Raw genomic sequence first — 26,821 nt, 5'->3', positions numbered from 1 at the left:
ACAACTGATATGAAATGTTATGGAGGTTGTATGTATATCTATCTATATATATATATATATATATATATATATATATATATATATATATATATATTGGCAAGTTGACAGATGAGATCAGACAGGAGGCCTCATGGATTATGATGTTTGCAGATGACATTGTGATCTATAGTGAGAGTAGGGACCAGGTTGAGGAGACCCTGGAGAGATGGAGATATGCTCTAGAGAGGAGAGGAATGAAGGTCAGCAGGACTAAGACAGAATATGTGTGTGTGAATGACAGGGAGGATAGAGGAATGGTGAGGATGCAAGGAGTAGAGGTTGCGAAAGTGGATGAGTTTAAATACTTGGGGTCAATAGTTCAGAGTAATGGTGAGTGTGGAAGAGAGGTGAAGAAGAGAGTACAGGCAGGATGGAGTGGGTGGAGAAGAGTGTCAGGAGTGATTTGTGACAGACGAGTGCCTGTAAGAGTGAAAGGGGAGGTCTACAAGAGGGTAGTGAGACCAGCTATGTTATATGGGTTGGAGACAGTGGCATTGACAAAAAGGCAGGAGTTTGAGCTGGATGTGGCAGAGTTAAAGATGTTAAGATATGCACTGGGTGTAATGAGGGTGGACAGGATTAGGAATAAGTATATTAGAGGGTCAGCCCAGGTTGGAAGGTTTGGAGACAAAGCCAGAGAGGCAAGATTATGTTGGTTTGGACATGTGCTGAGGAGGGATGCTGAGTATATTGGGAAAAAGATGCTAAGGATGAAGCTACCAGGTAACAGGAAAAGAGGAAGGCCTAAGATAAGGTTTATGGATGTGGTGAAAGAGGACATGCAGGTGGTTGGTGTGACAGAGCAAGATGCAGAGGACAGGAAGAAATGGAAACAGATGATCCACTGTGGCGACCCCTAACGGGAACAGCCGAAAGAAGATGATATATATATATATATATATATATATATATATATATATATATATATATATATATATATAAAATATTAGACTGTCAGCAGCTGAATACTTCAGACTGAAGTTTAATATTGGATTAAATGAAAACGCTAACCATTTTTGGATCGTATGAGTTTTTTTACAGCTTGATGCATTGACTTGTATACATTTATTCAGCTGCTGACAGTCCGGTCTACAGTTTTTGTTGTTTTCATATGTTCATAGGTTCATAGGTTCATACTAGGCTATCTGCCCTAGGGCATTTATAAGCCTAGCCAGAGTGTGTGTGGCTTTCACCACCCCTTAGGATGAGAATACTATACCCATTAGTTTGCTGTGCCTCTGTCCAGCAGTGACACAGCAGTGACACAGAGATGATTCCCGGGGTAAACCTACGATCTCCCATCCACTCGTCAAGATTTCTCTTGAACAGAGTCAGTGAGGGGCTCTGCCTCACATGGACTGGGATTCTGTTCCATAGTGTAGGGAGTCTCTGGGTGATGAATCTGTCCCTCCAGCACGTCCTATTTATATCCGTGCTGAGGTTTAAGTCTCTTGCTCTCGTGGCTCTGGTGGATTTGGATTTTTTGTGGTGGAGCATGTCCATTAATTCCGGGTTGGACATGGCCTTGTATGTCAGGCACAGATCACCTCTGAACAGACGGTATGCGACTGAATAGAGCTGGAGTTTCTTCAGTCGGGCATCGTATGACATATGTTTGAGCCCCTTTATCCTTTTGGTGAGGAACTTTTGGGGTCCTTCCAACTGCTGCAGGTGTCGGGTAAGGTACATTCAATGGGGCGTTGTACTCAATCATTGGTCTGATAAGTGAAGAGTACAGGGGTACAATGACCTCTCCTGATCTGGATGTGAATCCCTTCATGATCAGGTGGGCAATGTAGAAGGTCTTCCTAACCACTTTGGCAATGTGAGTGTCAAAAGAGAGGTTACTGTCAACTTGGGTCCCCAGGTCCCTGATAACTTCTTCCGTGTTTAATGGATTACCACCTATGTGGTAATTAGGGGTTACCTTGTTTTTCCCAAAGGGTATGACTATACATTTTTTGGCATTTAGCTTAAGGCCATGGCTCTGGCACCAGTTACATATTTCTATGAGACCTGTCTGGAGGATGTCTGTGTCTGATGGAGTGTCAATTATGGTGCCCAGTTTGCAGTCATCTGCAAATTTTGTCAGCCACAATCCCCCTATGTTTGCCTGCACTTCAGAAAAATAAATGCCGAACAAGAGGGGGCCCAGGACTGAGCCCTGTGGGACACCGCCCGTGACCGGCTTAGAGTCTGACATGGCACCAGCAACTCTAACCCTGTGTGTTCTGTCCTTGAGCCAGTTTGCAACCCATCTTGTGACATATGGGTTTACATCTAAGCTGGTGAGCTTTTCTATGATGCCCGAGTGGGGTATTGTGTCGAACGCTTTTGCTAGGTCAAGGTAGGCTATGTGAACTGCCTTACCCTCATCAATGGCCTTAGTGACTGTTTCGAAAAAGTCGACCAAGAAGTTCAAGAGGCAGGATCTGCCCTTGACAAAGCCAAATTGGGTAGGATCCAGTGTCTGTAGGTCCCCAATGTCTTTATTTATGAGTTCCATTATGATCCTCTCCATAGCTTTGCAGACAAGGCTCGTCAAGCTTATGGGGCGGTAATTTCCAGGGTCCGTAGAAGCACCGCCTTTGTGGAGTGGGACCACAGTTGCCGTACGCCATTCTTTGGGTACGTATCCTGTAGTAAGGCTAAGATTAAACAGCAGCCTTATGTGTGGGTTTAGTTCCTCATTGAGTTCGTGTAGCACACAGCCGGGGACACCGTCCGGTCCCATTGATGCTGTGTTTTTGCTTTAGAGAGCAGCTCTCACCTGGGCATCTGAGATGTTTGGGAGGCTAGACTCTGGTGGGATAGATATTTCTCCTTTTGGGGGAGGGAGGGAGAAATTTGCACTGAACCTGTCTGCCAGTATGTTGGCAATGTCTGTGGGTTCAGTGAATTTTTTTATCATTTTGGACTAATTCTGAGCATATCTGGGAGTTTCCACCCAGGTTTCTAACATAGCTAAAGAAGGCCTTATGATTGTCTTTTGTGTCATTAGCAATTTTTCTCTCAAAGTTGGCCTTGGATGATTTTATGAGTGATCGTAGTTTTTTGCTAGTATTGATCAGAGATGCCTTCCCTTTTAGCGATTTTGCTCTGTCATGTAGTAGCTTTCTCCTCTTGTTGTAGAGTTTGTTTATGGCTGGGGTCCACCAGACCGGGCGCCTGCCTTTGGTGGAAAGGGTCTTGATTTTATTAGGGATTGCTTGATCCATACATTCCTGGAGGTGCTCGTAGAAGGCATTTGTAAGGGTTTCAGCAGCGTGGGTTGTGGTTTCCACTGGCTCGGGGCCTTGAAGGATACCACTCCAGTCTTAAGAAGTGTGAAGTTTGCTTTTGAGAAGTTCTTCACTGTGGACTTTTTTGCTGGCGGTGGGGGTGGGATGTGGATCTCCAATGAGCTTAATTTATGGTCTGATCTCACCAATGAGGGATATACTTCGGTGTGGAGCATTTTGTCCCCATGTTTGTGATGATCAGGTCTAGTATATTTTCTCCTCTTGTGGGAATGGTGACTAGTTGTTCCATAGCATTTGAGTTTATGAACTCCGGGAACCTTTGGGCTAGGGTGTTGGGGCTTGAGTAATGTTCCCAGTCTATGTTTGGGTAGTTGAAGTCACCCAATATGATGGTGTTTGGAGAGACATTCATACTCTCCAGTGTCTTCAGGAAGGCTGTGTGGGTTTCCTGAGTTTGAGAAGGTGGTCTGTAGCATGCTACAAACTGTAGGGCAGTTTTACCTATGGTTAATTGCACCTGGATGGTCTCCGATGCTTTGTGCATTGCCACTAACCTGGAGGTGTGGGTATCCTTTATGAATATGGATACTCCCTCCTTTTGTGGTTCGGTCCGGATTTTGGGGCCAGAACGCATGATATGAGGTATAACCTGATAGTGCTGGGGTGCTCTCAGGAGCCTTGAACCAGGTTTCAGTCACAGCACAGACATCAATGTTCTCCATACTGAGGAGGGCTTCGAGGGCTGCATCTTGAGGTTTAGACTTCTGGCATTGAGCAGTATTACCCTTAGTTTTTCTCCATTTTTGTTTTCTAGGGCGGTAGGTTTATCATTTGAGCCTTGCCTAAAAAAGGCACTATGGGGGTGGCAAGAGCCTTTGCCAATATCCGGAAGCCCAGGGGTGACAGGTGCAAGCCGTCCCTTGCAAAGCAGCGTGGCTTGTCAAGCATGTCATCCCAGGCAGACAGACATTGGATCCCCTTAGAATGACACCAGTAATTAAGCCAATTATTAAAGCTGATCATATTATCTCTGCATTGTGTCATCATTCTTGGTGAGGGTAGGATACTGCTCAGGGTCAGGGTCATACCGGCCTGGGCTCCATAATCTGAGAGCCCCTCTATGTCTCTTTTCATGTAGTCCAGGGAGGTACGTCTCAGGTCGTTCACACCGGCATGGACAATGACTGAGTCATACTTGTACTTGCTGTGGAGTGACCTGAGTGCTTGTGTTATGTGGCGGATTCTAGTGCCTGACAGGCAGCTTACTGTGATCTTTTCCTTGTTCAGTCTGGTGAGTTGGACGTCAGTGTGTCTGACTATGGAGTCACCTATAACAAGGGTGTCTGGCATTGTGTTTGGCCTTAAGGGCTGTGACTGTTTAGCACACTGACTTTGAGAACTATGTGTTGCATGTCTTATGTCTTGAGGTGGCAGTTGCTTGGGTGTCTGCTTTGGAGGCCTCTGTAGTTTTGGTAGATTTTTGATCAGTGCCTCCGAGTATGTCTTTGTGTGTTTATTTTGCAGTTGTGATAGTTCTATGTGAAACTGGGTTTGGTGTGCGTGGTTTCCTTCTCCTCCTGTCTGGTCTTGCCAGTCCTGAGTTGAGAGAGCTCAGCCTCCAGTTTGGCTATATAGTTGTATCTCTCACATATATTTCTGTTTTGTGGGAAAAGGAGTGGGTTGTCTGTGTACATGAAGCAATTGTAACATTGCCTTAAGATGCCCAGATTCACCAGCTGAACAGGAGAGGATGCTAGCAACTGACCCTTCGACATGCTAGAAAAAGTGAAAAAGTTTGCTGTGTAACTGAGTCAGAAGGGACCTATAGGGAAATGGGTACTCAAGGGGATTCTAGGCTAATGTAGTACTTTGTTTAGTATATAAGTACTTTACCTATATAAAAATGCTTTAGGAGCAAGTGCTGAGCTTTTGAGATAGAGAATAGACTGTTTAGATTGCAAGTAGAGAAGTTCTAAGGGAAAAATTGAAGAGCAGACTTTACGGAGCCAGAAATAGTTTAACCTTGTTTAACCGGCGCTGCCCGATGGTGCTCTATGGGCAACTCCGCGCTACATCACGCAAAAGCATGCTAAAGCGGGCTTTATAGCAGGGGGTTGAAAAGAGCTAGGAATTGACCCAAAATGGCCAATAGACTACAAGTTTCTGGCTGGAACCACTGCTCTAGGGACAAATAGGCTGCTCAGTGCTGCCCACTCCCACTGGTGAACAAAGAAGCTTCCCTTTATCCAAATAAGGATATGGAATAGCACAGGAACCAAGCCAAAGCCCAGAGATCAGCAAACTCTGAAGACTGGACTATTCTAGTTCAGTAAGGCGGGAAAACAAGATTTTTTTTTTTTTTTTCAGTTTGTTGTTGGTGTTACAGCTTTTATATATATAAAAATTTAAATATATTGCTGTGCTAGTTTTTTTTCACTTTTCTCAAAATTAGCAGGCAAATAAAATCGGCAGAGGGAGGGAAACAGTACATAAAACTTTTTTTGTCTTTTTTGTGTGGAAGCAAAGAACCATCATGTATGCAAAATTATTTGACAGTTACAAGGTGGTCACTATTGAATGGTTATGAATATAAATAATTAAGGGGGTAATATAGGTGTCTAAGAGTGATGTGCTGAACTTCATTTCTGTGGTCATAGTTGTTTTTACTTTCTTCACAAACAGACCTCAGAAATGTACATAGAAGGTGGATTTATTTTGGGGGTAGAGATGACGAGGGCTTCAGTCTGTGCAAGCACAGGTATGTTGCATCATCACTGACCTGTGTTTCAGTGCCATTGCTAAACTGACTGTGATATACTGGGTTGTAAATTTAAATGGAAATGTATTGCACTTACGTATGAAATAAAATCTTCCTATCGTGTAATTCCAGTGAAATGACATCTCTGGTAGAAGCCGGGGACTGGATAGAGGGAAAAAAATTAAATTTGTCTAATGTTATAACAGTCTGTTAAACATCTGCAACAAAGCTCATTTTCAATCGTATAATATTGTGCTCTTTGTTATGATTTATTTATTGTTTGTTAACATAGCCATGTTTGCAACTTTATATTTCCTTGTAAGAAAGATAGAATAATGCTAATTGCTATTTCTGAGTTTTATTTTTCTGTCACTGGGACATTAAATTAGCATAGTACATTTACATGAAGCCACTATGTTTCTTCGATTTTCCAATACTGACTGGTTGCATTTATCTTACCATCATCTCTAATTGTGTCAAAATATACTATTTTTCTTAATTCTGTGTTCGTTATATGAGATTTGTAAGTTTTCCTTGTGTAAAGATACATTTAATACAAATTAATTTCTGTTTGCTCACCACTGGAACAAATATTTAATGTAGTCTAGGTTGTAGTCCCTGTCTTCTTTCAGAATTAATGATCTGTAAGAAAGGTAGGACAATAGAACACCACATCATTTTATTTGTTCACTGTAAGAAATTCTAGATAGGCATTTTTGTAGAAATAATTTAAATGAAGAACAACAGCTGTGTCTTTTGAAAGGCTATGAAAGTTTAAAGCCCTTGAGCTAAAGGGAGACTTGTCTGGTAACTTGTGAACTGAAAATATATTCTGTAATAAATCTGAGGTGATTCAATGTATGGAGAGGTACTTGTACCCCTTAAATATGTGTGACAATAAAGTTCCATAGATCATTAGTAATATAAGTAGATAATAAGTTTAAAATCAATATTGCACTCTGTCCACTGAAGGGAAGTAGATATTTGAAAAGCTGTGTAATGTTGTATAACACACTAATGATGAAATCACTTATTACTAAACAAACATCATACTGTCAGGCATGTTTCTAGCCTACAATTAGCTGTAGATTGTTAAGTTTTCCAAAATATATAGTTTACTACATATATCTTAAGCATAAAACTAAAAATCAGACTCAAAAAATTAATGCAAATTCTTCTAATCAACTACACATGAGGCAAATGCTCTTGAAAGTTATTTTAGAAGCCTTTGAAAAGTGGTCTTTTGAATTCCTTCTGAAGATTGCCATGGTGATAAGAGTGTAAAAGACTGATGACATTCACTTAATTATTTTGTGAATTACTTATAAATTCACCTTGGGCTAACAGCCTTTGTTTAGAAATATAAGAATGTTAAAGGAGATTTTTTTTCTAATTATCTCTTAAAGCAAATGGAATATGAGACACCACATGTGGCAACAATGTCATGACCAAGATGATGATTTTTGTACCAAGTGCTTAGGGTGGTTAAATTAAATGCAAACATTTATATTACACTTTTCAAGAATTTAAGAATCTCAGTAAGAAATGTCCAACCCAAAACAAAAGTGGATATTACTTGCATGGGTAGAGTTTCCATTTTCCAGTATTTGATATAAAAAAATTCAGAATTCCAATTTTAGTAGACACCATCACAAGTAAAGCAGCAACAGTCTTATTTAAACTTCAGACACAAGTGTGTGTTTTTATCATCTCAAAAGGAAACTTAACCTTTGATCACAAAAATATTTCAGATTAATATACATTCTATTATTTATTTATTTATTTATTTATTTGCAGTAGGTTTACCAGGATAGTCCATTGGGCCAAAATGAACCCGTTTTCAATGGAGTCCTGGGGAGAAAAGCTCCCAAACAAAATAGGTTACAGTAGGTTATTCATAATAGTTATACAAATTATACTATTATACAAAAATTGAAGATACAAGAAAAACAATTTCAAGTAATACAGCAACACTAGAGTTAATACAGAGTAGTGATAAAATTAATGGATAATACAGACTAACAGGTATATTGCACGAAAGTACTGAGAAATAATAACATGTTATGGAGCAAACACTTAAGAGGTGTGGCATAGTGCATTCTTTCCAATTATCATAGGAATAATAATATGTCTGAGTTAGGGGTAAATAATAAAAAAAAGTGCAGGAGGAAACAGGGAAAGAAGGAAGATGGAAATTGCAAGTGTTAGTTATGTGGGATGGGAGCAAGAGCATTCCCACTGGGATACTAGATGTGAATGAAGAGATCTTTTAAAAATAAAATGGTTGGGAGTGGTGCGAATGGGTGGTGGTAGGGAGTTCCAAAGGCGTGCAAGGCCACAAGACAGAAGATTTTTGCCTGGGAGACGAGTCAGTTTATGTACTATTAACTAAACATAATTGAATTTAAACTTTAATGGACACAATACAGATGGTCTTTCTACACGTGCAAAAATGTATGTGTGTATGTACATTATACAGATATCAATGGGCACCCTCCATTCCAACTCATGCCTCACAATGCCCCTAAGGGTATGGTAATATCTGTAGAATTCTCCCTTACTTTAAGGCATCAAAAAGGCCAGCACCCAGTATAGATTCCCCAGCTAATTATAAGGAGTTACTGCTTAAGCATATAAAAGCTTAAACTTTTCTGGCCTTTCCAAGGAGGCAATGATTCCAAGGACCACATATTTCTCCCCTTTTGCTGGCAAAAAACCTAGACCTTTAGATAGATGTGTCTCAGATTATGGACATCTACCCCACTATGACCATCTGCTATGCATTTCAGCTTTCTAAATCCCTGTCTTTATTGGTGTCTTGACTCAAAGAAGACCTCTTCCAGACTCTGTCTATAGCTGCTTAGGTGTGTTTTAAGATAATCCACTGTAATTTGGGGTACACTAATGTTCTGACTTTACCTGCAGGCATAGGTATGTGCCTGCATAAAATAATGTCCCAAAGATAAATTCCTATAAGAATTGACTTAGCTGCTCCATTGCAGACTCAAATTTGAGGAGCAAATGATCTTTGGCTAGTCTTCTCAGGCTCTGACCAATGTCCTCCTTAAAAAGAGGCCAATCCCTTCATTGTTAGAGTAACCATTTACTCTCTTTTTACCACTGTTATTCATTGATTTCTTTTTGATTGAGTGATTGATTGATTGATTGATTGATTGATATTTGATTACCAGGAAAGTCTGCCTGGGTAGGAGCCCATTTTCAGAGAAGGCCCAGGAAGAAAAGCTCTAAAGTGTTATAAAAACATTTTCAGAACAATAATTTTACAATTATCAAAAATAACACAAAAAACATCTAAAGTTTAAGTAATTATACTATATTAGATATAATGTAAAAACATTGGTTAAGAATAGATACAATGTATATGGTGATTTTAATATTTAGAAAAATTTTAGCCAGTTTATACAGTAATTAAAGGTAAGTTACTATAAAACAGATATTACAATATGAAGTAAGAGAAAACATTAATTCACAAATATACCTAGATAAAATGATTTTCTCGTTTACTTTTCTTGAAAGAAATCAATTGGTAACTTCTCAAGAATTTTTTTTCTTTATGTGCTTTATGGTGGAGTATAAAATGGAATAAAATAGTATGCTGAATAGTATGTCTCTTTTCTATTTTAAGTAAATCCACTGAGTTTCATTGATTGATTATTATTATTGTATCTGCTGACTTTTTGTTCAAATAAAGTATGCCATTAAAATACTGTATGTGTACTTCTACCACCTAACCAGTCTGTATCAAGCTTTCTACTCTGCTCATCACTAATCACTAGGAAATTGTATAAAATTGTATATAACATTTTTTTCATACACTGGATATTATTGTAAATATAATTTTTGTTGCAAAATGTACCATCATATTGGGAGACTTCAACTACCCAAACATAGACTGGGAACATTACTCAAGCCCCAACACCCTAGCCCAAAGGTTCCTAGAATTCATAAACTCAAATGCAATGGAACAACTAGTCACCATTCCCACAAGAGGAGACAATATACTAGACCTAATCATCACAAACATGGGGACAAAATGCTCCACACCGGAAGTATATCCCTCTTTGGTAAGATCAGACCATAAATTAATCTCACTGGAAATCCACATCCCGCCCCCACCCCCTGCACAAAAGACCACAGTGAAGAACTTCTCAAAAGCCAACTTCACACTTCTTAAGACTGAAGTGGTATCCTTCAAGGCCCCTGGGCCAGTGGAAACCAAAACCCATACTGCTGAATCCTTTGCAAATGCCTTCTATGGGCACCTTCAAGAATGCATGGATCATGCAATCCCAAATAAAACCAAGACCCATTCCCCCAAAGGCAGGCACCCGGTCTGGTGGACCCCAGCCATAAACAAACTTTACAACAGGAGGAGGAAGCTACTACATGACAGAGCAAAATCCCTAAAAGGGAAGGCATCTCTGATCAGTACTAGCAAAAAACTACGATCACTCATAAAATCATCCAAGGCCAACTTTGAGAGAAAAATCGCAAAAGACACAAAAGACAATCACAAGGCCTTCTTCAGCTATGTTAGAAACCTGGGTGAAAACTCCCAGATATGCTCAGAGTTAGTCCAAAATGACACAAAACACATTGAACCTACTGACATTGCCAACATTCTGGCAGACAGGTTCAGTGCAAATTTCTCCTCCCCCCTCCCCCCCAAAGGGAGAAATAACTATCCCAGCAGAGTCTAGCCTCCCTAACATCTCAGATGCCCAGGTGAGAGCCACCCTCTCTAAAGCTAAAAACACAGCATCAATGGGACCGGACGGTGTCCTGGGCTGTGTGCTACATGAACTCCAAGAGGAACTAAACCCACACATAAGGCTGCTGTTTAATCTTAGCCTTACTACAGGATACGTACCCAAAGAGTGGCGTACAGCAACAGAGGTCCCACTTCACAAAGGCGGTGCTTCTACGGACCCTGGAAATTACCCCCCCCCCATAAGTTTGACGAGCCTGGTCTGCAAAGCTATGGAGAGGATCATTATGGAACTCATAAACAAAGACATTGGGGACCTACAGACATTGGATCCTACCCAATTTGGCTTTGTCAAGGGCAGATCCTGCCTTTTGAACTTGGTCGACTTTTTTGAAACAGTCACTAAGGCCATTGATGAGGGTAAGGCAGTTCACACAGCCTACCTTGACCTTGCAAAAGCCTTTGACACAATACCCCACTCGGGCATCATAGACAAACTCACCAGCTAAAATGTAAACCAATATGTCACAAGATGGGTTGCAAACTGGCTCAAGGACAGAACCCACAGGGTCAGAGTTGCTGGAGCTATGTCAGACTCTAAGCCAGTCACAAGCGGTGTCCCACAGGGCTCAGTACTGGGACCCCTCTTGTTCAGCATTTATTTTTCCGAGGTACAGGCAAACAGGAGGATTGTGGCTGACAAAGTTCGCAGATGACTGTAAACTGGGCGCCATAACTGATACTCCAGCGGACACAAACATCCTTCAGAGAGGCCTCATAGAAACGGATAATTGGTGCCAGAGCCATGGCCTTAAGCTGAACGTCAAAAAATGTATAGTCATACCCTTTGGGAAAAACAAGGTACCCACAAATTACCACATAGGTGGTAATCCATTAAATATGGAAGAGGTAATCAGGGACCTAGGGACCCAGGTTGACAGTAACCTCTCATTTGACACTCACATTGCCAAAGCGGTTAGGAAGACCTTCTATATTGCCCACCTTATCATGAAGGGTTTCACATCTAGATCGATAGGTCATTGTGCCCCTGTACTCTTCTCTTATCAGGCCAATGATTGAGTACAATGCCCCATTTGGGATGTATCTTACCCGACACCTGCAGCAGTTGGAAAGACCCCAAAAGTTCCTCACCAAGAGGATAAAGGGTCTTAAACATATGTCGTATGCTGCCCAACTGAAAAAACTCCAGCTCTATTCAGTCGCATACCGCCTACTCAGAGGTGATCTGTGCTTGACGTACAAGGCCATGTCCAATCCAGAATTAATGAACATGCTCCACCTCAGAAAATCCAAATCCATCAGAGCCACGAGAGCAAGAGACTTAAACCTCAACACAGAAATAAATAGGACGTGCTGGAGGGACAGATTAATAACCCAGAGGCTCCCTACACTCTGGAACAGAATCCCAATCCATGTTAGGCAGAGCCCCTCACTAACTCTATTCAAGAGAAATCTTGACGAATGGATGGGAGATTGTAGGTTTACCCCGGGGGTCATCTCTGTGTCACTACTAGACAGAGGCACAGTAAACTAAACCCTAAAAGGGCGTAGTATTCTCATCCTAAGGGGTAGTGAAAGCCACACACACTGTTGCTAGGCTTATAAATGCCCTAGGGCAGATAGCCTAGTACGAACCTATGAACATATGAACCTATGAACCTATGTTTGATTTGTAACTGTAGCTTTTCTCCCCAGGCCTCCCCTGAAAATGGATTTTCGGATCCAGTGGACTTTCCCGGTCAAAAAATATCAATAAATAAATTATGAGCTCTCAGTTCTAAATGGCCCAGATATTATTCACTGAGGTATATTTTGCTCTGTTCATTTGTATTACTTCCATCTCATACCAAGTGTATTGAGGTAATTTATGAGTTATGTTTGAATGCACATTTCTAGTAATTTAGATAGAGGTGACAGTATTGCGATTGGTCTGCAATTGTTTAGTTCAGTGGTCGAGAAATGTTTGTGCAATGGTATGGTGCAGGATTTTTTCCCAAATACATGGAACATAACTTTTGGTTATTGATCTATTAATTAGAATGGATATGTGGTAAGCTATGCATTAGCAGAAATGTACATGTTTAGGTACTGAGAAGATGTTGTTCTGCAGTGATGTTGGTTTAAGTTTGTGTAGCAGGGGCGGGTGTTTCTGTAAATTGTACTAGAGGTGGATTAGAGAACTTACTTTATTACGAGAGGTTTTATAAATTAATTATATGCTTTAGACAAGGGACTGCTGCCGACTACATCCAAGGAATCAAGTATACCGTGGATGCTATAGTAGTACAAGCATTCATGAATGCAGTTTTATGTTTAGGAATTGCCTTACAGGAAAATAATCATACTGGACTGTTAACATGCTCGGATTTGGTTTGACTTAGTGTGGTACCCTTACTTGAAATGTTTGATTATTGTTTGTGTTCTCCAGTAGCAGACTCTGTGCAGTTGGAGGGGTAGTTGGGATGGTCTGATTGTCAACAGAGCACACCATGATTTATTATGTTGGATGAGGAGTTATCAATAGAATTGCAAATGAAATTCCACTCCAGCTAAAATTGTTGCTTGTATGTAGGTCACTCTGCTGATTGTGTTATGCTGGTATATTGACAACAAAAACAGGAAATATTGTTTTATGAAGTCCAGTAAATCAGTTGACACCTTTAACAAATGTAGCATATGTAAGGACCTCCCTTCATTTCATCAAATGTCTGTTTAGTCAAAAAGTTCAAGGGATTGTGTTTAACTGAGAAGGTACGGATACCCGAATGGTCAAAATGTCGAGGGAATGTTTCATCAGGAAAGGTAATTGGGATTGGAGGGGGTGTGAACATAGTGCATGTGTTTGAAAATCAGGAATAGGGATAGTGAGGGGATAGATTTTCTATGTTTGTGTGTTTGTGTGTATTTTATGGTAAGGGTAAAGGTTAGATTAGGGGATGGATGTAATGTTGTTAGTATATGTTTGTGTTTGTGTATCTGAGTTGGCCTTGTGCATTAACGGTGTTACAAGAAGTTTTTTTAAGGTAAATTTAGGGCTGGGTGAAGGGGCAGCATTAAGGTTTGGGTTATAACAAAGATTAGAACTTTGTAAACTGCTTCGCTTGTCCTCTTTGCCTAAAAGTATTTCATTTGGTATTACATTACTTCCAAAATGCAAGGCCTGAGCATTAGTCATGTCCTTCCCAGTACCTGTTTCATTAGAGGTATGGTTAAAAGAGGTGGACATATGGCACTATATAATGGGTCTAGCTGAAAAGACCAAAGGCCACAGTATCGAAGACCAAATTGTCGAGGCAAAAGCATTGAAATCTCACTTCAGCGAGTGACCAGATCGGAGAATCTATTCCCATGGTAAGTAACCTATTGGCCAACAAGGTGAACTTTGCCCTTTTCCCAACTGTAGTGCAATCTAGGAGTTGGTATATTTAGCTAGGGGTATGTAGGGATGTAGCCACTCACCTGGGTCAGTTGGGGATGGTGCAGTTTCATTTTCATTAGTTTTGATATGAGTGGATACTTAACCTGGGAATGGATTCACCGATCCTGTTGTTCTTTCATCTCAACTATTTGGTCTTTAATATTAAGGGCTTTCGATGCTTTGAAGTAAACCCATATATAATATATATATATATATATATATATATATATATATATATATATATATATATATATATATATATATAGAGAGAGAGAGAGAGAGATTTTTGTTGTTATTGTTATGACAAAGCACCAGTTAAGAGATAATGTTCTGGAATGTTATTTCTACAAAAGCTATATGTCCAGAATCTGTATTTATTTATTTACGTATTAGATCATTTTATATTTGTTAATAGTTAACTGGGTTGATTCCAAGACCCTTTATAGCCAAAATTAGACTTAAATCCTTAAAGTTTTGGTTACATAAATAGCAAAACAATAGCAAAGTGATAACATTTATAGTAGCTTCTGTTCTTATTCCAATAGAAAACAGATTTGTAAACATACAGTGATAACTGTGGTACTAAGCAAGGAGTTTTAAAGTATTGCAATGAAATGAACTTCAGTCGGATGTAGAAACTCAGTAATGTAGCTTTGCATTCCATCTATCCAAATGGCTCCCTATTACAATGCCGGCATTTGTGACATCAAGTGCTGACAAACTAAAAAAAAAAAGAAAATTTAGAAAAAGAGTGAATCATGAACATTGCTCTTCTCTTTTAAACTTCATTTGGGTGGCACCCCCAGACTTATAAATACCAACTCCAAGAGTGCCATACCTTGGAGAAAAGGGAATATTTACTAGGCAATTGGGGAGCAGAAGTAGATTGCCAGACCTTTCTTCCATATCACCCACACACACACACACACACACACACACACACACACACACACACACACTCTCTGCATGCACACTTAATTTAGAGTCATCAGTCAACTGAATTAATTTCTTTGAGAGGTATGAGGAAACCAGAGTACCTAGAGAACACCCATGTAAACACAGGGAGGATGTGGAGATTCTATACGGAAAGCATCATAGCCAAGAATCAAATCACAGACCCTCTTTATAGGGGGCAGCAGTGCTACACACTGCACCACTGTGCCACCCACTTTTATGAAAAGATTGTTTTAATGTGCTATCCTGTTTAGAGGGAAAGGCTCAGGCACTGACTTACTGATTGAGATAATAAAATAAGAGTTTATGAAGACTACTTAGTGAGACATTCAGTCTGAGTTCAGTACAAGGAGACCAACAGCATATAAGGTTGGTTAAGTAAAGGTCAGTCTTGTTTAAGAAAAAAAAAGTGGCAACAGGATGGATCCCAAGACTGAGCCCTGGAAGACACCGTTAGTAAAGTGACCCAGATCTTAGAATGGATTGTCAGTGAAGTCTTGCTAGATTGAAAGATAATAGAAGTGTACCTGGGGTCCGTGTAGGCTTATACACTTCCAGAAGGTTTTGATTATTGGACTTAAGAAGTCTGTTGGGCTGATGAAATTTAAGGGTAGAGGAAAGTGAGGGACAGTTTAAAGGTTTGAAGATGAGGTTATGTGCAATAGAGAGCTGACTGTAAGAGAGATAGTTAGGGAGTTCCAACCAATTCAAGGAATTGGGAGCCTTGCAGTGGTGGGAGGAGGATTTAGATTCAGTAGCAAACTTAGCAATCTTATTAAAGCAGGAAGAAAGAGTGGACTTTAGAGAGTACTGAAGATTGGTAAGCAGAGTGGCACCATACATAATAGAGGAAATAAGGTACATGGTAGAGAGGGTGTGCTTGGTTGAGGGAGTGAGGAAGCGACTATGGCGATATAACATACCAAATTTTTGATGAGTTGTCTTAATATTAGTTTGTAAGTGGATGTCAAACTTTAGTTGGTTGTCAATAATGACTCCTAGAAGCTTTGAATGGGGGACTATTTCAACTGGGGTAGAGTTGTGGGTAGTTATGCAAAAAGAGAGATTATCTATTTTGGAGGATTTAGATGGTGTAATTATCATGATTTTAGATTTTGAGGGGTTGAGGGCAAGGTGATTTTTCAGCATCCATGACTCAGCGCAAGAGAAGGCATCTTGGGTTAGTTTCAAGAGAGTGGGAAAGAATGTGTCAGAACAGATTATGGTAGAGTTGTTGGCATATTGTATTAGCTTGGTGTTAGGAATACAGTGATGAGAGTCATTGATGAAGATGTAACAGTAGGGGGCCCAGTATGGAACCTTGTGGGACACCTGTGACATTGTGAAGGAAGGGAGAGATGGAGTTCTTCCATTTGACAGCTTGCTGTCTATTAGAGAGATAGCTGGAAAACCAGCTGATGGAAGAGGAGGAAAGATTGAGATGAAAGAGTTTGGACAAGAGAAGGTTGTGGGAAACAGTATCGAAGGTTTTAGATAAATTTAGAAGAAGGGTGGATACAATATTGCCTGAGTCACGAGCAATATTGACAGATTCTAGAAAAGAAAGGAGGGCAGTGGTGGTGCTGTGTCCTGGTCTAAAGCCATGTTGTGTAGAGGTCAGCAGTTGTTTATCTAAGAGATAAGGTAGAAGCTGAAGGTGGATACATTTGTTGAGAATCTTAGAAATGGGAGATAAGATGGCTATAGGACAGAAATTAGAGATTTCAGTGTTGTTGCCTCCCTTGTGAAGAGAAATGATGAAGGCTTGTTTCCACAGTTGAGGTACATAAGATTCTTCGATGGAACGGTTAATTAGGATAGAGATGGGAAAACCTATCCCATTGGTGGCTAGTTTGAGAAAGTTTGGTGGAAGTTCATCTGGGGCAACTGAACAAGGTTTTAGCTTTAGCAGGAGTTTTTTATGGTGCTAACAGGAATTGGTTTGAAAGAGAAATGGAGATGATTAGTAATGGTGGAGTTGGAGAGGGTCGAGTTTGTAGAGGGAGATGGGGTCTGACCTGTTACATAACTAGTGAAGGATGCAGTGAGTTTGACCACTGAATCTATAAAGAAAGAGTTAAATTGTGTAGCTTGGGATAGATCAGAAGACTTAGGTTCTGGGCAGGGGTTGTCAGTTTTACCAGGATGGAGTAGGGCAGAGATGCTGTTCCAGAATTTCTTGGAATTTGATTTATGATCATTTTGTAGTACTGAGTAATAGGATTTTCGGTCTCTGGAAATGTATATTTTACTTTATTGCGGAGTTGTTTGTATTTGAGTAAGTTATTGGGAGTTTAATGTTTTTGGTGCTGTTTCCATAATTTGTCACAGAGATGCATGAGTGCGATAGTTTCTTTAGTAAGACATGGGGTAGTTTTGGATGTGACCCTTTTAGATCTGAGGGGGACGGAGCTGTTTAAGAGGTTAAGAAAAGAGGTATTAAAGTAGGTAACAGCATGATCCAGAGGAAGGGTTTTTAGAGTGTTCCAGTTCATGAGTTTTAGGGAGTTGGAGATGGTTTGAGCATTGAAGTTTTTCAGGCAACAGACTGAGATAAAATTATGGTGTAAAGGGAGGGATGAAGGGCTATTACATGTAAAGGCAGGGAGATGGTCACTAAGAGATTCAGGTAAGGTACCACTGTCAGAGATAGTATGGGGGTGATAAACTAATATCCAGTCTAAAATACTACCACAAGTACTGTCTTTTGTTTGTCTAGTGGGAGAGTTGATTAGTTGGGTGAAGTTAAATAGATTTATATTCTGAGAGTTTGTGGGGGAGTCTATGGAAGCCCAGTTAATATTGACGTCACCAAGGATTATATTCTCATTATGTATGCGAGATGAGATCCAAGAGAGGATATCCTCCAGGATGGGGATGTTATTTCCTGGGGTATATATAGGGCAGCTATACATATACTTTTCTTGTTGTTAATCTTTAGTAGGGCCAAAGTTACCTCAGCTGTAGCAAATTGAGGTATAGCTTTAGTATACTGAGTAACTGTTAGGGAGGATGAGTACAGTATTGCTACTCCACCACCTTTTTTATTTTGGGTTCTGTCTTTTCTTAAAATACTATAGTTTGGAGGAGTGACTTCAGGGTCTTTTATATGGGGTTTTAACCATGTTTCTGAGATTGAACGAATGTCTGGTTGATTGTAGGAAAGCCAAGCATGGAAGTTAGCTAATTTGTTGCATAAACTACTGGTGTTTATTGTGGCAAATAGGAGGGATTTATGGGGAGAAAGGGAAGATGGCTGGGGTGAGATAATGTTCTGGTTTATTGAGGGTCCAGGTTTGGGATGAATGTTGCCAGAGAGCAGGATTGAAAACAGTTGAAGTAGAAGTGTAAGATGAAGTTTAGAGCCATTAGAGTTAGGGGTAAGGGCAGGGTAGCATGTATGAACTGGATTGGCTGGGATGTGGACTGTTACAAATGTTGGGAACAAGTTTTCTGAAAAATAGGTGGGAGTCATTGTAGTTGTAAAGGTATGGAGAAATATTAGGGTAGGGGGAGGATTTGATTTTGAGGAAAAGTGGAGGGTATGTGGTAGACGGGAGAATGAGAGATATGGGGGAGTGTGGTGAGATGATGCAGGCAAGAGAGGAAGAGAGGGAGGCATAGGAGGGGTAGAGTTAGTATGGGTTTGATAGCCATGTTGGGTATATATAAGCTTTGGGTATTGATATAGTTTAGAGGTTATAAGGAATAAAGGATGATGAGAGGTATTGTACTATTGTATGTATGGTATAGTGTGGTGTCGGAAGAAGAGAGTAAAGGGAAGGGTTAGGAAGAGAAGGAGGGATGAGTGGAGCAGGAAAGATTGGATTATGGAATATATGAGGTAGATGGAAGGATTGTTTGTGATTGGTTACTTATAGAGGAGGAGTGGTGTTATGGGTATAAGTGTAGAGGTGTGGGGGGGTGGGTGGGAAATGGGGGCAGGGTGAGGAGTGAAGCAGGCAGACCCAAGAAGGAGTAGTGAAGAGACGTGTGCAAAAACCAATCAGTAACACATCTGCTGTTCAGCACAGAGTCCAATGGTAAAGCCAAAGGTATACAATTTCTAAATGTTATAGTGCCGTTTAGGCAAGATACTAAGCATACGTAGCAATGTGTTTGTAAAAGTGACAGTGTGGTTGCTGCTACTTAGGTAAGATACCAACAGTTTGAACTGTTAATTACATTAAGGCTGTGAAAAGAAGTGTAGGAATATGCTGCCACCTATTGACATTTAGTGAGTATTACAGCATAAGCATTTACAATAAGGGGAGATAAGGCTTTGAGGTCCAGTCGCAGGTGACCTCTGGTGTGCTCACCACGAGTAGGTCAGGAACTAGCAAGCTAACAAAGAGAATCTAAACAAAGATAGCCTACACTTAGATCTATGCAACTATAAAGTAAAAGAACACATACACGCTACTTATTTTTGGCATACACACCAGTGGAGCAGTTAAGTCTGTTTGTCCAATATCCTTTCTTGGGGGGGTAGGTGTCCCTGGAAGTTGTAACACAACTGGGGGGAACACGCCCCGGGAGAAAGTAAGCTCATCATGGTAAGCATCTTTAAGGCACCTATATTTGTTTATATGCTGAAGTATTTGAGATTAATTAATCCTTTCAAATGGTTTAGTTATGGAACAAAGGTATGCTATACATCTGTTGTCATTTAACAGTGAATGGTTAGCACCCTGGGTGAGTGGTAAGGAATGTGCACACTTAAATTGTGAGTGTACTATATATTTGTGTTTATGGAGAACCCCAGATGAGTGGTAAGGAATGCACACATTTAAACTGTGAGTGTACTACATTTGTGTTTATGGAAGATCCCGGTTGACTGGTAAAGAATACACACATTTAAATTGTAAAGATATGCTAATGGTCTTGAATTATATGAAGCAGCTATTTTGATGAATGCTGGGTGGTGGTAACTAAATTTGGCACTTGGCTTTTTCTCTCGTTTTAGCAGTAGTTTTCTGACACCTTTGGATGGGTTTCTTTAGCATGGAATGTAGGAAAAAAAACATTTTTATTGTTATTTTGAATGTTCTAGGCCCCTTCAAGGGTTTGGATTACAGAGAGGCTTAGAGGTAAGGAATGATTGTCAGCTGTGGTATCCATTGACTGTAAAAAAAATGTTTGTATATTTGTAGGCAATGTAAGTAGGTAGAGAAAAAGGGATTTATCTTTTCAGCCTGTGATTTTCCCGTCAGCATTTTAGCTGTCATTCCGAAATGTTTTGAGATGCAAGTGACATCTGTTTGTTGTATTTTGAAATAAGCAGTTTTGTCACATTAATAAGAATGCCACATTTTTCCATGGAACTAAAAAAGCTTAGTGAAATGAATATTATTAGGATATCTAACTCTCTCAAGTTTTTCCCCAGGCATCCACTAAAAATGGGAATTTGTTACCAAGTTGGCATTTCCTAGTAAAGAAATGTCAATAAATAAAAACTTCCCATTTTCCCATGCTGTGCAATTCGAGATCTGATGTTAACTGATGGTAAGCTTTGCATATGAGTCTTGTATGTGTAATTGGAAACTTATTTCTCTGGATTGTGGTTACTTTATTAAGGGCAGAGATAATTTTGAGTCATTCTCCTAGTAGAATTCAGTCTGACTACTTCCAGCATTAGTTCCCTTTCTGGTTCTTTGAAATGGGCCAGATAGCGATACTGTATGGTGGAGCTGTTGTTTTAAAGGAGCATTGCGACATAACAGAGCAATATTCACTCTGGCTGTTGGGGCAAACAGTAATCTCAATGCAATAGTAGATCATAGCTATTAATATTTGGTCTTTGAGAAGATCAAACCTGGCAGTGGGGAAGGACAGGGTGAGTTTTCCTTTTCACCTATTTGTTGAAGACTTATAAAGCTGAGGAATTTGTTAATAAAGAGGGCAGTTAATCCAGTAGAATTTATGTTAATGGTATGAATAATGGCTTCTTTCAATGGGCAAACAGGATACACAACAGGTTGATGGACTGTCAACACTATATTGTAGCATGGTGGGGGGAGGGGTGCTGCATTCCTAAGTGTGTCATTCTTCGGATGAGACATTAAACAAAGGTCCCCATCTCCTTGAGTTGGTGGTAGTTCATTTGGATATAAAGAATCCTGTAGCACCTATCAAAAATAGTAGGGGATGTTCTCTGATTCTCAGGCCACGTAGTATAAATACCAACTTTGGTCTACCCTGAAAAGAGGCTACTAGCCTAGTGGGACTAACCTGGTCAACAAAGAATAAATAAAGCAAATAAAACAAAATAAATTCCAACAGGAATCTGGTTAGTCACTGGGTAGACTTGCTAGATAATTAATCATTGCAGGGGATGAATCAAGTTCCCTTATGAATGATCATCTCCCAAAGGGTCAAGGGCATAACTGGTCTATCATAAATGATTAACAAAGCAAGTTGTCTAAACATAGTCCCACAGAACACAACACTAAAATATAGTTTTTACTGGCAGAGCAAGCACCTCTTCACCTCTATGTAGGGCATTTTCCCCCTTACCTCTATGTCTAAATGTACTAACTTTGCATTCTGTAAACACAGAAAAATGAGAAATGCCATGCAAGGGCAAACATGGCAGCAACTCAAACTGCCTTTCACACTCTGCCATTATTACCATAGGAAATTTGTGCAGATACATTTAGCTTCAGGAAAATAAGATCAGGGAGACAGCACATGACAAAAAGGACCCTGGAGATTTGTAAGAAGGGCTGAATACTCACTAAATTGCAATATGCTACATGCTTGCTTCAGTTTAATTTCTCCAAGCCTTTTGTGTTTCTAATACGATGATGGGAATGGACCCCTTTGTATAAGCTAGAGTATGATTAAAGTTCATGAAATTAGTTTTGTTCCAGTCTTTGATGTCAGCCAAAAGTGCTCTCATAGCACCCAAAATGTGCCCAGAATTGACTCTCTGTCTGGAATTCATATTGAGCTACATATATTGGTAGCATATCTACATACAACTGTAAATTCTTCATACAACTGTAAATTCTTTTTATAAGACCCGTTGCTCCTACCACTATTGGAACTGCCTGAGTATCCTTCTTCCACATTGTTCTCATTTCTGCCTGCAAATCCTGGCATTTTATGACTTTTTCTCTGTGTACATAAGACACTGTAATTAGTGGTGTAGCAATTTCAATGATCAATGCTACTTTTTTCTTCTTTTTATGGAGTGCTATATCTGTTTTTCTTGCATCTATTTTTGAACTGTTGGTAATGGGTGATCCCATGTGATATAAACTTTATCATTTACTATAATGCTCTGTTGCCCATGTTTTCAATGCTTCTCAGCTACTTCAGTATTGTAATGTTTGCACAATCCCCAGTGCAACAGTCTTGCCACGTTATCATGTCTTTTAGTACACAGGCCCTCTGCCATTAGTGCATCACACCCAGCAAAAAGATCTGCAACTGTTTCTAGTTCTGTTTTACAGAACCTGCATTTGTCTGTTTCTTCTACATGCTCAATGGACTTTGTAAATCAATGTACACACGGTCTGCTGTCCTGGGACTCCAACCTTTCTTTTGGTTTAAGTTCACCTCTCTGTAATCATTAGTGTGGCAGATCTTGATCAACATGAGGTTGTTCCAAGAGTTTTCTGTGCATGGAACTACATTTATGCCTTTTCTGCATTTCTTGCCTTCTCATTTGATCTTTCTTCTTATATTGTTTTTCTTTTGTTTATTTGGCACATTCAGTTGCAGCTTGATTTTTATATACTTATAGTTTGGTTTCCATTCCTGCTTGACACCAATATGCTTCTGCTAAACTAAGCAAGGAAGTCATCTTAGACTTGTTCTCTTCAGTTTCAAAACATTCTCTATGTTTGGATCTGATGAGGTATATATGTGTGCATTCCTACAGTTGTAGATTTATATGTGTAAGCAGTTTCGAGGAGGGGCATACCTCCTTCAAAGTGGGGAATATGTAATCTTGGTATACACTGCTTTTTATATATCATTTGATAAGCATGAAGCATTCTTCTTGATTTCCTGTTGTAATGATACAATACCTTTTGGAGCCAGTCAGTCACCCCAAAATTGTAAGTTAGAACAGGAAGAGGTAAAAGAGGTAGAAAAGAAGGGTAAAACTGCCTTCCAGTTTATAGCCTGCTACAGACCACCCTCCCAAACCCAGGAACCCCACTCAGCCTTCCTGAGAACACTGGAAAATATGAAGGTCTCTCCAAACACCATTATATTGGGCGACTTCAACTACCCAAACATAGACTGGGAGCATTACTCTAGCTCCAACACCCTAGCCCAAAGGTTCCTAGAATTCATAAACTCAAATGCTATGGAACAACTTGTTACCACTCCCACAAGAGGGGAAAACATACTGGACCTGATCATCACCAACATGGAGACTCTGTGTTCCAGACCAGAAGTGTATCCCTCACTGGTAAGATCAGGCCATAAACTAATCTCACTGGATATTCACATCCCGACTCCACCCCCTGCCCAGAAAACCACAGTGAAAAACTTATCTAAAGCAAATTTCACACTCCTCAAAACCGAGGTGGAATCCTTCAAAGCCCCCGGGCCTTTGGAAAATACGGCCCAGACTGCAGAATCCTTTATAAATGCATTCTATGAACACCTTCAGGAATGCATGGCTCATGCAATCCCAAATAAAACCAAGACCCAATCCTCCAAAGGCAGACATCCTGTCTGGTGGACCCCAGCCATAAACAAACTATACAATAGAAGGAGGAAGCTACTACATGATAGAGCAAAATCCCAAAAAGGGAAGGCATCTCTTATCAGTATTAGCAAAAAACTATGGGCACTCATAAAATCGTCTAAGGCCAGCTTCGAGAGAAAAATTGCACAGGACACTAAGGATAATCACAAGGCTTTCTTTAGTTATGTTAGGAACATGGGTGGGAATTCCCAGATATGCTCAGAATTAGTCCAAAATGACAAAAAATACACCGAACCCACAGACATTGCCAACATCCTAGCTGACAGGTTCAGCACAAACTTCTCCCCCCCTCCCACCAAAAGGGCAAATATCTATCCCAGCAGAGTGCTGCCCCCCTGACATCTCAGATGCTCAGGTAAGAGCCGCCCTCTCCAAAGCAAAAAACACAGCATCAATGGGGCCAGACGGTGTCCCAGGCTGCGTCCTACATGAACTCCAAGAAGAGCTAAACCCAAACATAAAACTACTGTTCAATCTCAGCCTTTACTACAGGATATGTACCCAAAGAGTGGCGTACAGCAACAGTAGTCTCTCTCCACAAAGGTGGTGCCTCAACGGATCCTGGAAACAATCACCCCATAAGCCTGACTAGCTTGGTCTGCAAAGCTATGGAAAGGATCATCATGGACCTCATAAATAAAGATATTGGGGACCTACAGACACTGGGTCCTACCCAGTTCGGCTTTGTTAAGTGCAGATCCTGCCTCTTAAACCTGGTCGCTTTCTTTGAAACAGTCACCAAGGCCATTGACGAGGGGAAGGTGGTCCACACAGCCTACCTGGACCTCGCAAAAGCCTTCGATACAATACCCCACTCGGGCATTATAGATAAGCTCACCAGCTTAAATATAAACCCCTATGTCACTAGATGGGTTGCAAACTGGCTAAAAGACATAACCCACATGGTTAGAATTGCTGGAGCCATGTCAGACTCCAAACCAGTTACAAGTGGCGTCCCACATGGCTCAGTCCTGGGACCTCTCTTGTTCGGTATATATTTCTCGGAGGTACAGGCCAACACAGAAGGACTGTGGCTGACCAAGTTCGCAGATGACTGCAAACTGGGCATCATAATCGACTCTCCAGCCAACACAAGCATCCTCCAAAAGGGCCACATAGAAACAGACAACTGGTGCCAGAGCCATGGCCTCAAGCTAAACGCCAAACAGTGTATAGTCATCCCCTTTGGCAAAAACAAAGTGCCCACAAATTACCACATAGGTGGTAATCCATTAAGTACAGAAGAAGTAATTATGGACCTGGGGACCCAAGTTGATAGCAATCTCTCATTTGACAACCACGTGGCCAAAGTGGTTCGAAAAACATATATAGCCCACCTAATCATGAAGGGATTCACATCTAGATCAGGGGAGGTCATCGTGCCTCTTTACTCATCCCTCATCAGGCCCATAATTGAGTACAATGCCCCTTTTGGGATGTACCTTACCAGACACCTGCAGCAACTGGAAAGACCCCAAAAGTACCTCACCAAGAGGATCAAAGGGCTCAAACAGATGCCATATGCTGCCCGGTTAATGAAACTCCAGCTCTACTCAGTGGCATACCACCTGCTCAGAGGCGATCTGTGCCTGATGTATAAAGCCATGTCCAACCCGGAATTAATGGACATGCTGCACCTCAGAAAATCCAAGTCCCATCGAGCTACGTGCTCGAGAGACTTGAACCTCAGCACTGAAATAAGTAGGACATGCTGGAGGGACAGATTCATAACCCAGAGGCTCCCTTCACTCTGGAATAAAATCCCAGTCCAGGTTAGGCAGAGTCCCTCATTGAATCTCTTCAAGAGGAATCTTGATGAGTGGATGGGCGATCGTAGGTTTACCCCGGGTATCACTTCTGTGTCACTGTTAGACAGAGGCACAGTATACTAATCTCGAAAAAGGGCATAGCAAAATTAATTTAAAATGGGTGGCAAAAGCCAAACACACTCTGGCTAGGCTTATAAATGCCCTAGGGCAGATAGCCTAGTATGAACCTATGAACCTATAAGAGCAATTGGTTTGTAGATGTCAGGTCTGTTTTCAGTATTAACTTTAGTCTTGTGAATGTCTGTCATGAGTATGCATTGATGAGCTCAAAAAAACAACTTTGTTCTGTACAGTTCCAGATTTCCCTTATTTCTTGTCTGTGTTCTACAATATGAGTTTCCATTTGAATTATGGGACATCAGGCAATATGATTTGACTCTTGCACAACATAAGAAAACTGCAGGAGACCACTGTCCATTCTTACTCTGTCTCATAACATCAGCACCATTGCAGCTGGTAGTTTATAGATGAAGTAGTTTGCCTGAAATTGGTCCATTGATAGACCACGAACACTTGAAGTATTAAAGATATAGACAGTAAGTAAGCAAATGGACAAATCGCATAAATCTCTGCCTACATGACTAATCTACTCTTAAATACCCTGGAGACAATATCACATTTTTTCATGTTGCCATTCTGTCGGATCTTGGCAGTAGACATTAACCTGTTAAAAACCCTATTGTCATTTCATCCCCTTCTAAAAATGTGCAGATATAGCATTTTCACATCAAAGTGTATGATGGCAGCCATTTCTGTTGTCTACTTTTAAGCAGCATTATTATGTTTATAATGATTTATATTCAGAATGGAGGGTGGTATAGAACGGGTATCAGCAAATGCCATATTCAGATCTTTCTTGTCATGGTTCATTATCTTTGCTTGTGGTACTCAGTGTCATCAGTCTGGAATGTCATATTGTTCCAGAGTTACAGATAAGTCAGGGAAGATTTTGCTCATTTTTATCTTTTTAGATATCTGACAGTGAGAGTAAGTTTTATGGTAAATAATTAGGAGCTGGAGGGGTGAATATACAAAACATGTAAAAGTATGCTAAGTTCCTAACACAACTATATGATCTTCATAATAGTTCTCTCGTGGTCCTT

Source organism: Protopterus annectens, chromosome 2.part2 (assembly GCF_019279795.1).
Source record: "Protopterus annectens isolate FY-2018-M chromosome 2.part2, PAN1.0, whole genome shotgun sequence".
Lineage (NCBI taxonomy): Eukaryota > Metazoa > Chordata > Ceratodontiformes > Protopteridae > Protopterus > Protopterus annectens.
The sequence above is the reverse complement of the archived record's forward strand: the minus strand, read 5'-3'. Positions refer to the sequence as shown.